A 12,877-nucleotide genomic window follows, 5' to 3' on the forward strand; every position below is an offset into this window, starting at 1 on the left:
TTTCTCCTCGTTCATTCATTCATTCCTAGAGCAAACCCCTGCAACTCCTCTGCTTCAAAATATCCATTGCAACCGGGGGGGGGGGGGGGGGGGGGGAATGTTGCAAACCTCAGGCAGCATGTGTGTGTCTCATCTAGAGATATTTGCTGAGGATTTTAGATTGGTTTTTTTTTGCAAGGTGGGGGCTGAGTTCTCAATGAAATGCGATGCTGGAGTCTCTCTTTTTTTGGGGTTTTTTTTTAAATTTTAAAAACGCCATGCCTTTCGTATTTCCTTTATTTTGCTGGAATGCAGCATTCTGCTTTCCGAAAAAAAAAATGCATGATGCAGGCCGGACCTTTTCATTTTTTAATTAAAAATTTAAAAAAAAAACAAGGGGTGGGGGGGGAGAAAAAATAACGCAGAGCTGTCTAATGCATTGGGATCCGATTCGCAGCTCGAATTGCGCCGAACTTCCGACGGTGTTTCCCAGGCGTTGCGCTGTCAGTGCGTTGGCTGGCCCTCTCCGTGGCTCTGACCACAGTTTTGGGGATTGATTTTCCTACTCGGAGGCGGATACAATGAAGCAAAAACATTGCAAATTCCATCTCGCAGAAGCTCTTCAATTGCGATATGTGTTTAGCTTAAATTTAAAACGAAAACAACTTTTGCTTCACGATTTTTAACCCCCCAAAAAAACACCAATAAAACGGCTGACGGGAGTCTGACACGATTGGCTTTTCCAAATTAAGTGCGTTTTATTTTGTTTTGCAAAACGGATTGGAGTCAATTGTCGGGTTGTTTTTAATCTCGGTCAGCCTGCAGGATTAAGATGTTACTCTTGGCTGTTGTTGTCATCACCAATGGAGCTGGTGAAATGCTGCAAACAGTAACCCTGTGTCTGTCTCCGTACCCGGACAGCAGGCAGGCAGACGGTATAGCCTCTGCTTTGGCCACATCGCTATTCCAATCTTACCTAGATCCAAGCATTTGTCTCATCAGATTGGCAGAAACGCAGCGATGGCAGTGGAAGGTAGAAACCTTAGGTGGTGATCACAGACTGAGAATGCTCCTGTGAGAGATGTACAGCTGTCTGAAGAAAATCTAGTTTAAAATTTGAACCTGCACAGTGCGAATCACTTGGAAAAATTATGGAGCAACTGTGAGAATAGATTGCAGCTTTGCTGTGATGCCCTTAAATCAATTTTGTTCTAGTCCTGTGCCCCATTAGAATCTTTGATTATGCTGTGACTTCGGTACACAGTCAATTAGTGTATACAGTGTACATGATACATAAAGCAATATTGATAATTTTTTAAAACAGAATATTTGTATTTTCTGTCCTGTTTCCGTCTGTACTCATTTTAATATGTCAGCACCAGCAGGAACACAATGTTGTCCTGACATTACTTTACATGACACCAGTAAGGCTGCAATGGCAGTGTACACATCTCGCTTCCAGGTAGGTTACTGAAGGTTGCATTATTCAGGGTGACCACCACAGGATCTGAAACGGTCTACAGCATTCATGCAAAAATGATGACAATGCTTATGTGGGTTGAAATATTCTGCCATTAGCCTATATTAAGTCTCTGAGTTCCACATGATCTGTCTGCACAAAGATCTTTGTCTGCATTTGGTGCTGATTTAGTCCTGTATAATCTTTCCTGCAGACTGGCGTACCATAATTGTTGGAATTGTAAACTGTAGAGGAACATATTTAGTTAACTGTGTAGTTTCCAAGCAGTTTTTAGTGAATGTCACTCCAATATATGTATTTCTGCTGGCTTCAGTTAATGGTTATACTTTTTAAAAAATTTTAAGTATAATTAGCATCTGCATAAAATCACAATTAGTTTTGATTCTTAAGGGTTTACTGAGAAATGCAACTTTAAATACGAATTGGTGTCCATTCTGGAAAGACTATGGAAAGCTTGACTTTATTATCATGTGCTCAGGTAAGAGGGCTGAGCGAGAAGAGCAAATGTTTGCATTGAAGCATCAGCTTTTAACACACCCATTTCCACTTTTCAATCAACACTCCTTTATCTATCATGATGAATGTAGTGTAGCAGGAATTCTTTTTTGCATACGGCATGTCAATCATTTCTTAAAAATGTTATATATTCTGATCATAATTCTGAGAGGAGACTGTCTGCACAAGTTCACCTAGACACAGTATTTGACATTGGCAGTGATGAGGTACCTGCCACTGCCTTGAGACTTCAGTGTTGAATAGCTGGAGAAAACATGATGGACCTAGGGGACATTTAAATAATTTAGTTGAAAAGAAAATCCTATATCCACATGCAACAGCTAATAGGCAAGGCTTTAAATATGCATCTGACCAATTATATCTTGTTTACTTTCTTCCATATACTGCAGAGTGAATCTGACATGCACATATATATTTGATAATATAAACATTCTTTTATTACTAATGTAGATTACTGGGAGCCACCTAGCTCAGTTGGCTGGGCAGTTGGTTTGTGACATTGGCTGAAGTTACTAGGAAGGATTCTTCTTCTCAACCTCTTACCTTGCTTGAGACATGATAACTCTTAGGTTAAATCAGCACCAGTCGTGCGTCTCTCTCTCTCTCTGTCTCTCCCCTGTGCTGTATATCCCTCCCTTTATAGATTACTATGCTCCCTACTGAAAAGGGTTTTCTTATGAAGAAAGGTGGGTAGATTGGACCTGTATCCATTATGTTTCATAAGATTGAGAGGTGATCTTATTGAATCCAGTGGGAACTTTACAGGGTGGATGCTGAGAGCACGTTTCCCTTGTGGGAGATGCTTGAGGGGCACCGTTTTGAAACAGATATCTCCCATTTAAGGTGAAATGTGGAGAATGTTTTTCTTTAAGGCTCTTGAGTCTGTGGAACCCTTTATCCCAGGTGGAGACGGTTTGTTGAATTACTTCAAGGTAGAGGTAGGTATGTTCTTTTGGTGGTTTAGTCAATAGTGAAGATGGTTATTTAACATGACAAAGGGATCTTGATCAATTGGGCAAGTGAGCTGAGGAGCGGCAGGTGGAGTTAAATTTGGATAAATGTGAGGTATTGCATTTTGGTTAAACAAACAAGCATAGGATTTGTACAGTTAATTGTAAGGCTCTGTGTCGTGTTGTTGAACAGAGAGACCTTGGGGGTTCAGGTACATAGTTCTTTGGAAGTTGCATCACAGATAGACAGGGTGGTGAAGAAGGCATTTAGCATGCTTGCCTCCATCGCTCAATTCATTGAGTATAGGAACTTCATGTTGAGGTTGTCCAGGACATTGAGGCCACTTTGAAGTACTGTTTACAGTCTGGTCACTGTGCTATGGAAAGATATTATTAAGTAGGTGAGGGTTCAGAAAAGATTTACCAGATTATTGCTGGGACTGGAGGGTTTGGGTTATTAGGAGAGGCTATTTTCCCTGGAGTGGAGGGGGCTGAGGGGGGGGGGGGGGGGGGGGGGGACCTTATAGAGGTTTATAAAATCATGAGGGGCGTAGATAAGGGTCTTTTCCCTAGGCTGGGTGACTTCAAATCTAGAGGGCATATTTTTAAGGGAAGAGGAGAATGATTTAAATGGGACCTAAGGGACAACTTTTCAAACACAGTGGTTCCTGTGTGGTATGAACTGCCAGGGGACGTGGTAGATACAGGTAAGGTTACAATGTTCAAAAGCTATTTGAATAAATCAATGAATAGGCAAATTTAGAGAGAGATGGGCCAAACGCAGACAAATGGAACTGGTTTAGTTTGGGAAACTTGCTTAGCAAGGATGAGTTGGATGAAAGGTCTGTTTCTGTGCTGTCTGACAATTATTAAATAGTAGTTATAGCTTGGAGGCACCGAATGGTCATCACCTGCTTCTAACTCATGTGTTTGCATTTCAGCGGATTCTTTTTATTCACTCCTGGTATGTGGACATTTACTGCCTGTCCTAGTTGCCCTTGAGAAGTGGTGAGTTGCTGTCTTGAACTGCTGCAGTGATGTAGGTTGACCCTCCAAGCCCCTGGGGAGGGAGTTGCAGAATTTTCACCCAGTGATAGTAGAGGAATGGTGATATATTTCCATGTCAGGATAGTGAGAGCCTTAGAGGGGAACTTGCAGGTGTTGTTGTTCCAAATCTCAAAATCCTTCTGAAAATGATGTATGTATGATATATATGTACATATATCTCATGTGTAATATATTATGTAAACTAGCTTATGGCAAGATATTGTCTTCTGGTTGATGGTTTTTAATCTGTCCTTTTACAAATATTGAGGCATAGTTCATATCTGGGATTTCTCCATTTCGTGTTTCTGTTCTGTGCAGTAATACACAGACCCTAGACTAAAGTTGAAATGTTTTAATCAGTCTTAATATTGGAAAGTTAGAAGATGGTTTTGACAGGGAGGGCTGTGTCACATTGCTCATGTATCATCTCATGTAGGATATGATACATGGGATCGATCAAAAGGTGGGAGGAAAATTGTAAAAGCCTTTCTTTAAAGAGTTGTTTTATTATCCTTTCTTAATATGAGCAGCAAATGATGCTGTTCCTATGGAATGAGGAATTTGGAGAAGTATTCTTATGGCTATAGAAATACTTGCAGTAGCCCATGTTAGGGGGGCTGTTTACCTGCTTGGATTTCTGTATGTGTTTTTAATTTTTCAGAAGTAGTCCCATCCCAATGAATTTGCATGTTAGTTTGTGGTTTTGTATTGCAGTCGTATTCAAGTAAAAATGTTCTCCTGTGAGTTGAGAAAATATGTGGGAACAAACTGTTCCTTTTAATGCTCCCACTGACTAGGCACGTCAGCAGCAGCCAGGGACCAAACTGCTGCATCTCTCCCACATGAATCTCATGCAGTGTGTTTGTCTGACATTACATCAACCCTGCAGAAAGCAAGGTGCAGGTGAAAGAAATCTTTTTGTTTCTTTACTAATGTCATGTTTTGAATTTTATGCATTTTTGAAGGAAATCCATTCACATGCATTAGTTTTTGGGATATGATTCTAATTGTTAACCGAATCTTGTTCAGCCAGTTTCAATTCACATTTATTTCTAGTTGTCCTAACGTTGTAAATATAACCCCCTTTTTCCTTCCTTCTTCCTTTTTGCTTTGAAATTGTACAAGGGAATTGGAAAAGAGGGACAGAGCATGTTAAGATTTGAGTTTTAATTGATCCTCCTGTTCACCGTGCATCTAGATGTATTTAACTGCTTGTCCAATGGCATGTTTTGTCTTTCCCACCCTGTGGATTTCCCCAATGAATGAGCAGAAATTGAAGGCTAGGGAACATCTAATGTGGTCTGTCGGGCTATCTTCCCACCTAGCAGCAGAAACATCATATCCGAGCACTTGTTCTGTTTCCTAACCTCCTCGTCTGAACATACGTAAGCTGCAGAGCTGGGCTGAGAGGTGGCAAATGGAGTTTAATGCGGACAAGTGTGAGGTGATTCACTTTGGTTGGAGTAACCGGAATGCGAAGTACTGGGCCAATGGTAAGATTCGGTGTAATGGTAAGAGATCTCGGTGTCCAGGTACACAGATCCTTGAAAGTTGCCACCCAGGGTTGACAGGGTTGTTAAGAAGGCACACAGTGTTTTAGCTTTTATTAATAGAGGGATCGAGTTCCGGAACCATGAGGTTACGCTACAGCTGTACAAAACTCTGGTGCGGCCGCACTTGGAGTATTGTGTACAGTTCTGGTCACCGCATAATAAGAAAGATGTGGAAGCTTTGGAAAGTGTGTAGAGGAGATTTCCTAGGATATTGCCTAGTATGGAGGGAAAGTCTTATGTGGAAAGGCTGAGGGATTTGAGGCTGTTTTCGTTGGAGAGAAGAAGGTTGAGAGGTGACTTAATAGAGACATATAAGATAATCAGAGGGTTAGATAGGGTGAACAGGGAGAGCCTTTTTCCAAGTATGGTGATAGCGAGCATGAGGGGGCAAGGCTTTAAATTGAGGGGTGATAGATATAGAACAGATGTCAAAAGGTAGTTTCTTTACTCAGAGAGAAGTAATGGTATGGAATGCTTTGCCTGCAATGGTAGTAGATTCGCCAATTTAAAGTACATTTAAGTCGTCATTGGGCAAACATATGGATGTACATGGAATAGTATGGGTTAGATGGGCATCAGATTGTATGACAGGTCGGCGCAACATCGAGGGCGGAAGGGCCTGTACTGCACTGTAATGTTCTATGTTCTCTTCCCACCCCCAGCCTTACCAGCACTTCACACCGGTCTCCTTGACAGATCTGTCATCTCAACTTTGAAAATGGGGTTAATAAGGGAAGAAATAATCTTTGTGAGAACTGCTGTCTCAAATTGAGTGAAACGAACGAGTCCAAGTAGTTCACAGGGACTAAGTGTTGTCTATAAAGACACCTAACTTGTACATTTTTGTATGAGGGCCTGTTCTGGAGCAGTAACTGGAGAAACTACCTGCACACTGCAGCAAATTGTCACCTCTTTCATCCTCAGCATGTGTGTATGGCCATATGATTAGTATCAGGGTGTGATACCTTGCAGACTTGAATTGCATTGCTTTTTGCCTGTGTTTGTGTGTAAAGTCATACAGGCACCATTCTCATTGTGCAGTATACGTTTGGATAATTAAATGATTACAGTTTAGAAGTAGCACAAATACTGATTTACTTTGGCTGTTCAGCTGACACATATTCTCTAGTGTTTCTGATGCTTTGATACCTTTAGTCAGCTTGTACCTTAATGGAGTATAAATAAATACATCACATTTATTTCATGCACAGTGATGCAGCATATTTGTATAATATCTCATCGACCAAGAGGGCTGGGTCTGAATTGTAGGAAGCAGACTGACTTCTCTCAGTTTCACTGGGCACAGTGTTAATTAGATGCCTTGCTAATCGAAAGACAGATTGACTTTTATTATGCTAGCTGTGCCTGGTGGCAGACCAGCAATGACTGTCATGATGCATGTAGAAAGAAGCTTGCTAGTCCCTGTCCTTCCCAGTGTTTGGCTTTACTTTTTCTGAAAGGAAGACTGGTAACATTTAAAACCAAAACTAATTTGATTGTTAAGGATGTATTTAGTCTGGGGGATGATAAGAAACGGCAGAGAGTTGTAGTTTTCCCCAGTAATCATAGCTGCATATGGAATTGATTCTATTTTTGCCTTGACATTGTAGGTTGACTTTGACCTGGGTGCATCAGGCTATATTGTTAATATTTTCTGTTTTTCACACCAGTTCTCTTTAATGATTACAGACATTGTTACTTAGAAACTGGTTGCCTTTGCTGACACATCTATTCATTCGGTTTAGGCTGGATTTATATTTTGGTTTCTAAAGTTGAAAAGAGAAAACTTCAACCCAAGATTGAAGGACAGTGAATTTTCTTTTGTGTCTGGATGTTTCTTTGTAATATTTCTGCTTAAATATGAATCATATCAGATCTGTGTGGTGGCTTCTTTTCATGGTGGCACTTCAGACACACATTCTGGTGATCCAGTTTTAGTAATGCTGTTGCCATGGGAGATTTCAGTATTCTTTGAGGCTTTGCGAGCCAGGTACAAAACATCTGTGCTTTCTAGTCTGTTTCTTTTTATTTTGAGGCATAGAAATAGTTGGCTAATTTAAATATTTATTTCAAGCCAGGATTTTGTTATGCTATTTGAGTACAAATTGTCACTCTTTCATAATAGTGACTTAGTGTAGTCAATAATGTAACAAAACTAGAATCTCATTAAATACCTGTATTTGTTCATCTGATAGCAAACAGAAGCATATTTATGTGGTGCCTCCAAACTCTTTCAAAAAGGTAGAAAATTCCTGAGTTGCACAAATAGCCCTTGAATCAAAGTGGTTTCTAAACTGAGGAGTGGGAGCATTGCTGCCTGTACTAACATGAAATCTTTAGCACTATCTACTGTCTTGTCTAGGAGAAAGTAAGGACTGCATATGCTGGAGATCAGAGCTTAAAAATGTGTTGCTGGAAAAGCACAGCAGGTCAGGCAGCATCAAAGGAACAGGAGAATCAACGTTTCGGGCATAAGCCCTTCATTACTTTTGCCGGGCTTATGCCCAAAATGTCGATTCTCCTTTTCCTTTGATGCTACCTGACCTCCTGTGCTTTTCCAGCAACACATTTTTAAGCTACTGTCTTGTCTGTCCTGAAAGTTTAAATATCACCCAGTAGGCCCAGAGTCAAGGTTAGAGTTGTGCTGGTAAAACACAGCAGGTCAGGCAGCATCCGAGGAGCAGGAAAATCGACATTTCGGGCAAAAGCCCTTCATTACTTTTGCCCAATAGGCCCAGTGTTATGTTATGGTATCATAGTCACTTTTGACCAGGACTTAATTTCATTCATTTATTTCTAAACCCAGGCAATATTTTTATTTCGTTATTTTATCTGAAGTTTGAAACATGATTCTCAGTTTAATATGGCAATATTCTTGCTTGTGGTTTTAACATTTGAATTGAGTGAGGTTTGTGTTTAAGACTCCCTTTAACAGAGTAGAGCCACACTGCATATGGCCTCGTGCTTCAGGAGATTGCATTAAATGAGGAGTGAGAGGAGGCTTGTGTGAAACACATACCAGTTGGTCTGACGGGCCAGTTTATGTTGTGGGCTCAGTAAATCTTTGTAGCATCTGATCTAAGAAGATGATTGGTTCTTTCCCTACACTGTTACAATGTATGGCTCTCAACCAAGCCATCCTTTTTAAAGTGCTGAATTTTGTTTTGGCTTCCTGTGGTCAGCACTTGCATATCGTGCCCCCGTGTCGATCAGGATCAGATTAAGACTTATCAATATCTCTTTTACTTTAGAAGCTTGGAAAAATAGAACAATGTGAATTCTGTTAGCCAGAGTTAAAAATCGCACAACACCAGGTTATAGTTGTTTGGCAGCACTAGTGTTCGGAGCGTTTTTCCTTCATCACGTGGTTGTGATGAACCACCTGATGAAGGAGCGGTGCTCCAAAAGCTAGTGCTTCTAAATAAACCTGTTGGACTATAACCTGGTGTTATGTAATTTTTAACTTTGTGCATCCCAGTCCAGCACCAGCACCTTCAAATCATACTAGCCAGAGTGGGATTGATACTCAATTTCAGGACTTAAAAAAAATATTATTAACAGTTTGCATTATCCAATTCCCGGAACTCGCTGTTTATTGTTTAACATAACGTTTTTACAAATGGCATATATTATTATCTGTCATCCCAGTCTCTGGTAAAATTGAGGTGTTAAATCCACTGAGGATTTGATAATAAATTGCCTTTTTGGAATTGGCTTTGGGTTGGCAAAAAATTTCTGATAGAGTCATAGAAATATACAGCACGAAAACAGACCCTTTGGTCCAACTTGTCCATGCCGACCAGATATCCCAATCTAATCTAGCTCCATTTGCCAGTACCTGGTCCATATTCCTCTAAACCCTTCCTATTCATATACCCATCCAGATGCCTTTTAAATGCTGTAATTGTACCAGCCTACTTCCTCTGGCAGTTCATTCCATACACGTCACAACCTCTGTGGGAAAAATGTTGCCCCTTAGGTCCCTTTTCTTTTTCCTCTCTCACCCTAAACCTATGCCTTCCAGTTCTGGACTCACCCACTCCAGGGAAAAGACTTTACCTATTTACCCTATCCATGCTCCTCATGACTTTATAAACCTCTATAAGGTCACCCCTCAGCCTCCGACGCTCCAGGGAAAACAGTCCTAGCGTACTCTGCCTCTCCCCATAGCTCAAATCCTCCAACCCTGGCAACATCCTTGTAAATCTTTTCTGAAACCTTTCAAGTTTCACAACATCCTTCCAATAGGTAGTAGACCAGAATTTCACTCAATATTCCAAAAGTGGCCTAATCAATCCTGTATTGCCCCAACATGACCTACCAACTCCTACACTCAATACTCTGACCAATAAAGGAACGTATGTCAAATTGCCTCCTTCACTATCCTCTATCTATGACTCTACTTTCAAGGAGCTATGAACCTGCATTCCACGTCAGTTTGTTCAGCAGCACTCCCCGTGAGTTTGTTTCAAACCTGTAATAGTACAGAAATGTGACACTTGACCAGGGTAAACACTAAGGTGAATTGAACATCTAAATTCTCTGCCCTGATAGCTTCAGCCTTTTCAATCTTGAAAAGGGGGTATGTGCATTTAAGAAAACTAGGTCAGTTTTGAGCAGCAGGAGGTGGCATGATAGCAAGGCTGGATGAGAGGCTGAACCTGTTATAGGAGATCAGGAACAATTGTGATAGTAACAGCTCCATGTATTCAACCCTTCGAGTTAGTGAAACCACCAGCACTGTAAAGGGGCTTGGCAAAACAGTACATGGCTCATTCGAATGATCAGAACTAGAGGTTGGCTGTTGGTGCTAAGTGACACCAACTTATGGATAGATTGTAATGTTGTTGATTTTCCTTAATGCTCACCTTACATTTGAAATGTTTTGATGCTATTCCAATCTCCTGGACAATTTTTTTTTTCCTTGGGTTGCTTCCACCACCTCCCCCCCCCCCCCCCCCCCCCCCCCCTTTCTGTGCCGCACTGCAATAAGCAACCAGGAAGTGAACCTATTATATTGAATGGGGAAAATTCAACAGGTATAACAAGTACTTAGAACCACAGTGTGGCAGCTCCCTTACTGTAATTCATTAGCACTTCTGGGCTTTATGATACAAATTGTGCAATTGCACAACTTTAATTTGCAATCTCTGGAATTAAACACAATTTTTATATCATTATATTTCTCACTACTTCCAAAACTGAAAATATTATACAAAAGATTTGCCGATTTTGCATTTTCGAAGCTTTGTTTTGAACCCTGTTGGGAGCTCCCAGTTATGGTTCATCCTTGACGTGCCACAGGAACATTGATTACGGAAGAAAATAGCAACTTCCTGCATGTTGTAACATTTTTTTTGTCAATGTTCTGCTACGTTTAAGGTAGTTTAATTACTTATTTTTTTTAAAAAGAGTTCCACACGAAACATGATTGCAAAACATAATCTGAGGAAGTAAGTTCTTTGCAGTACCTGGGTGGTTACTGATAAGCAAGAATCCCTGGGTTTACCCTAAGGCATTTAAATCTGATATATTGTGAATTTCTTAACCCAGGCTTTTATTGAATTTACAGCATGTTACAGAAATTCTATTGTGTTAAATCTTTGCAAAACAGTATTAATTAAAAGGTGTTGCCACAATAAAATGCATTTTTAAATTTATTTTTATTGTACCTTTTCAAGAGTCAACATTCACAGAAATGTTTGATGAAGTCATTGTGTGGTTTAATTATATGGTGCTTACAGGAGGAGTAAATTGATGTACTGAGTTTCTTGGCAGATTGCACTGTGCTGGAAGCAGTGAGTATTTAAGTTATTAAGCTGTTTGCTTTTGTTACTGTGGGGTTCAGTAGGGGAATCTGAGTGCATGGATCAGTAACATGCTGACCGTTTGGGGATTTTGTTCGTCCCCTTTCATGACTCTTCCTTTTTACTGGTTTTATTTGCCCTGCTGAAAGAATCTCAGAATTGTTACAATGAAGAATGAGGTCATTCAGCCCATCATATCTGCACCAACTCTTTGATCAGTTTACTTTTGAGTCATTCTTCTCCCTTTCCCCCAAAACTCTGCACAATTTTCCTTTTTAGGTAACCATTTGATTCACTTTTCAAAGTTTTAATTGAATCTCCTACTCACTCGGCAATGCATTCCAGACCTTAACCACTTGTTGTGTGAAAATGTGTATGTTTTCTTCTATCACTTTTATGCTTCTTTTACCAATTCCATTAATTCGAAGTCCTCTGATTCTCAATCCTTTCATGAGTGGAAACAGTTTTTCCTTACCTACTGACTTTGGATTCCACATTATTTTGAATTTCTATGTCAAATATTCTCTCCACCTTTTCCTTTCCAAGGAAAATAGGCAAAAAACTTAACCAATCCATATTCATTACCGAAGTTACTTATCCCTAGTGACATTCTTGTGAATATATTCGGCACACTCTGTAATGCCCCCCCCACCATCCTTCCTAACTGGGCCCAGAACTCTGCGTGATATCCAAACAGACTTGAACTGTAGTCCGAACCAAGTTCACCAGAGCCTCCATGCTGTTGTACTATATGGCTCTATTAATAAAGCCTAGGGTACTGTGTGCTTTAATTGTTCTCCAAACCTGGGAGAAAGCGAAGACTGCAGATGCTGGAGATCAGAGTCGAGAGTGTGGTGCTGGAAAAACATAGCTGGTCAGACAGCATCGAGGAACAAGGGAATCAATGTTTCAGACCTAAGCCCTTCTTCAGGCCTGTCCAAACCTGTCCAATTCCTTTCAATTATTCACACATACTGTATATAATTCCAGGTGCCTCTGTTCCGGCATCTTCTTTTAGAATTGTGCTCTGATTTATACTGTCTCTGTGTTCTACCTAATAAAGTGAATCATTTTACACATTACTCCATTGAAATTCATCTACTGATTCTCACCCATTCTACCAATTTGTCTATGTCCTTTCATTATCTTCCCCTCAGTTCAAGTTTCATATTATCTGCAGTCATTGAAATTGTGTCCTGTAGATCAAAGTCTGTGCCGTTAATATATATCAGGAAAAGTATGAGTCCCAATAGTGACCCCTGCTGACAAACTCCATACAAACCTTTCCCCATCCTGAGTAATATCCATAAAGCTGCACACTGTTTGCTGTCACTTTGCCAATTCCATACCCATGCTGTTACTATCCCTTTAATTCCCTGAGTTTAAACCTTACTCAAGGCTGTTGTGTCACACTGTAGCAAGTACCTTCTGGAAGCCTACATACACCACTTTAGTTACATTAACCTCTACAATCCTCTCTGGTCCCACTTTCCAAAAACTTATGCAAGTTAATTAAACAAGCTTTTTCCTGAAGAAATCTATGTG

General features: G+C 40.3%; 1 protein-coding gene across 1 annotated transcript in view; it reads left to right on the forward strand.

Moving 5' to 3' along the window:
* ahdc1 (AT hook, DNA binding motif, containing 1) overlaps window positions 1-12,877 on the forward strand; it is a 207,661-nt gene that overhangs the window by 34 nt on the left and 194,750 nt on the right. The window lies entirely within an intron of this gene.

This window comes from Chiloscyllium punctatum, chromosome 27 (assembly GCF_047496795.1).
Source record: "Chiloscyllium punctatum isolate Juve2018m chromosome 27, sChiPun1.3, whole genome shotgun sequence".
Lineage (NCBI taxonomy): Eukaryota > Metazoa > Chordata > Chondrichthyes > Orectolobiformes > Hemiscylliidae > Chiloscyllium > Chiloscyllium punctatum.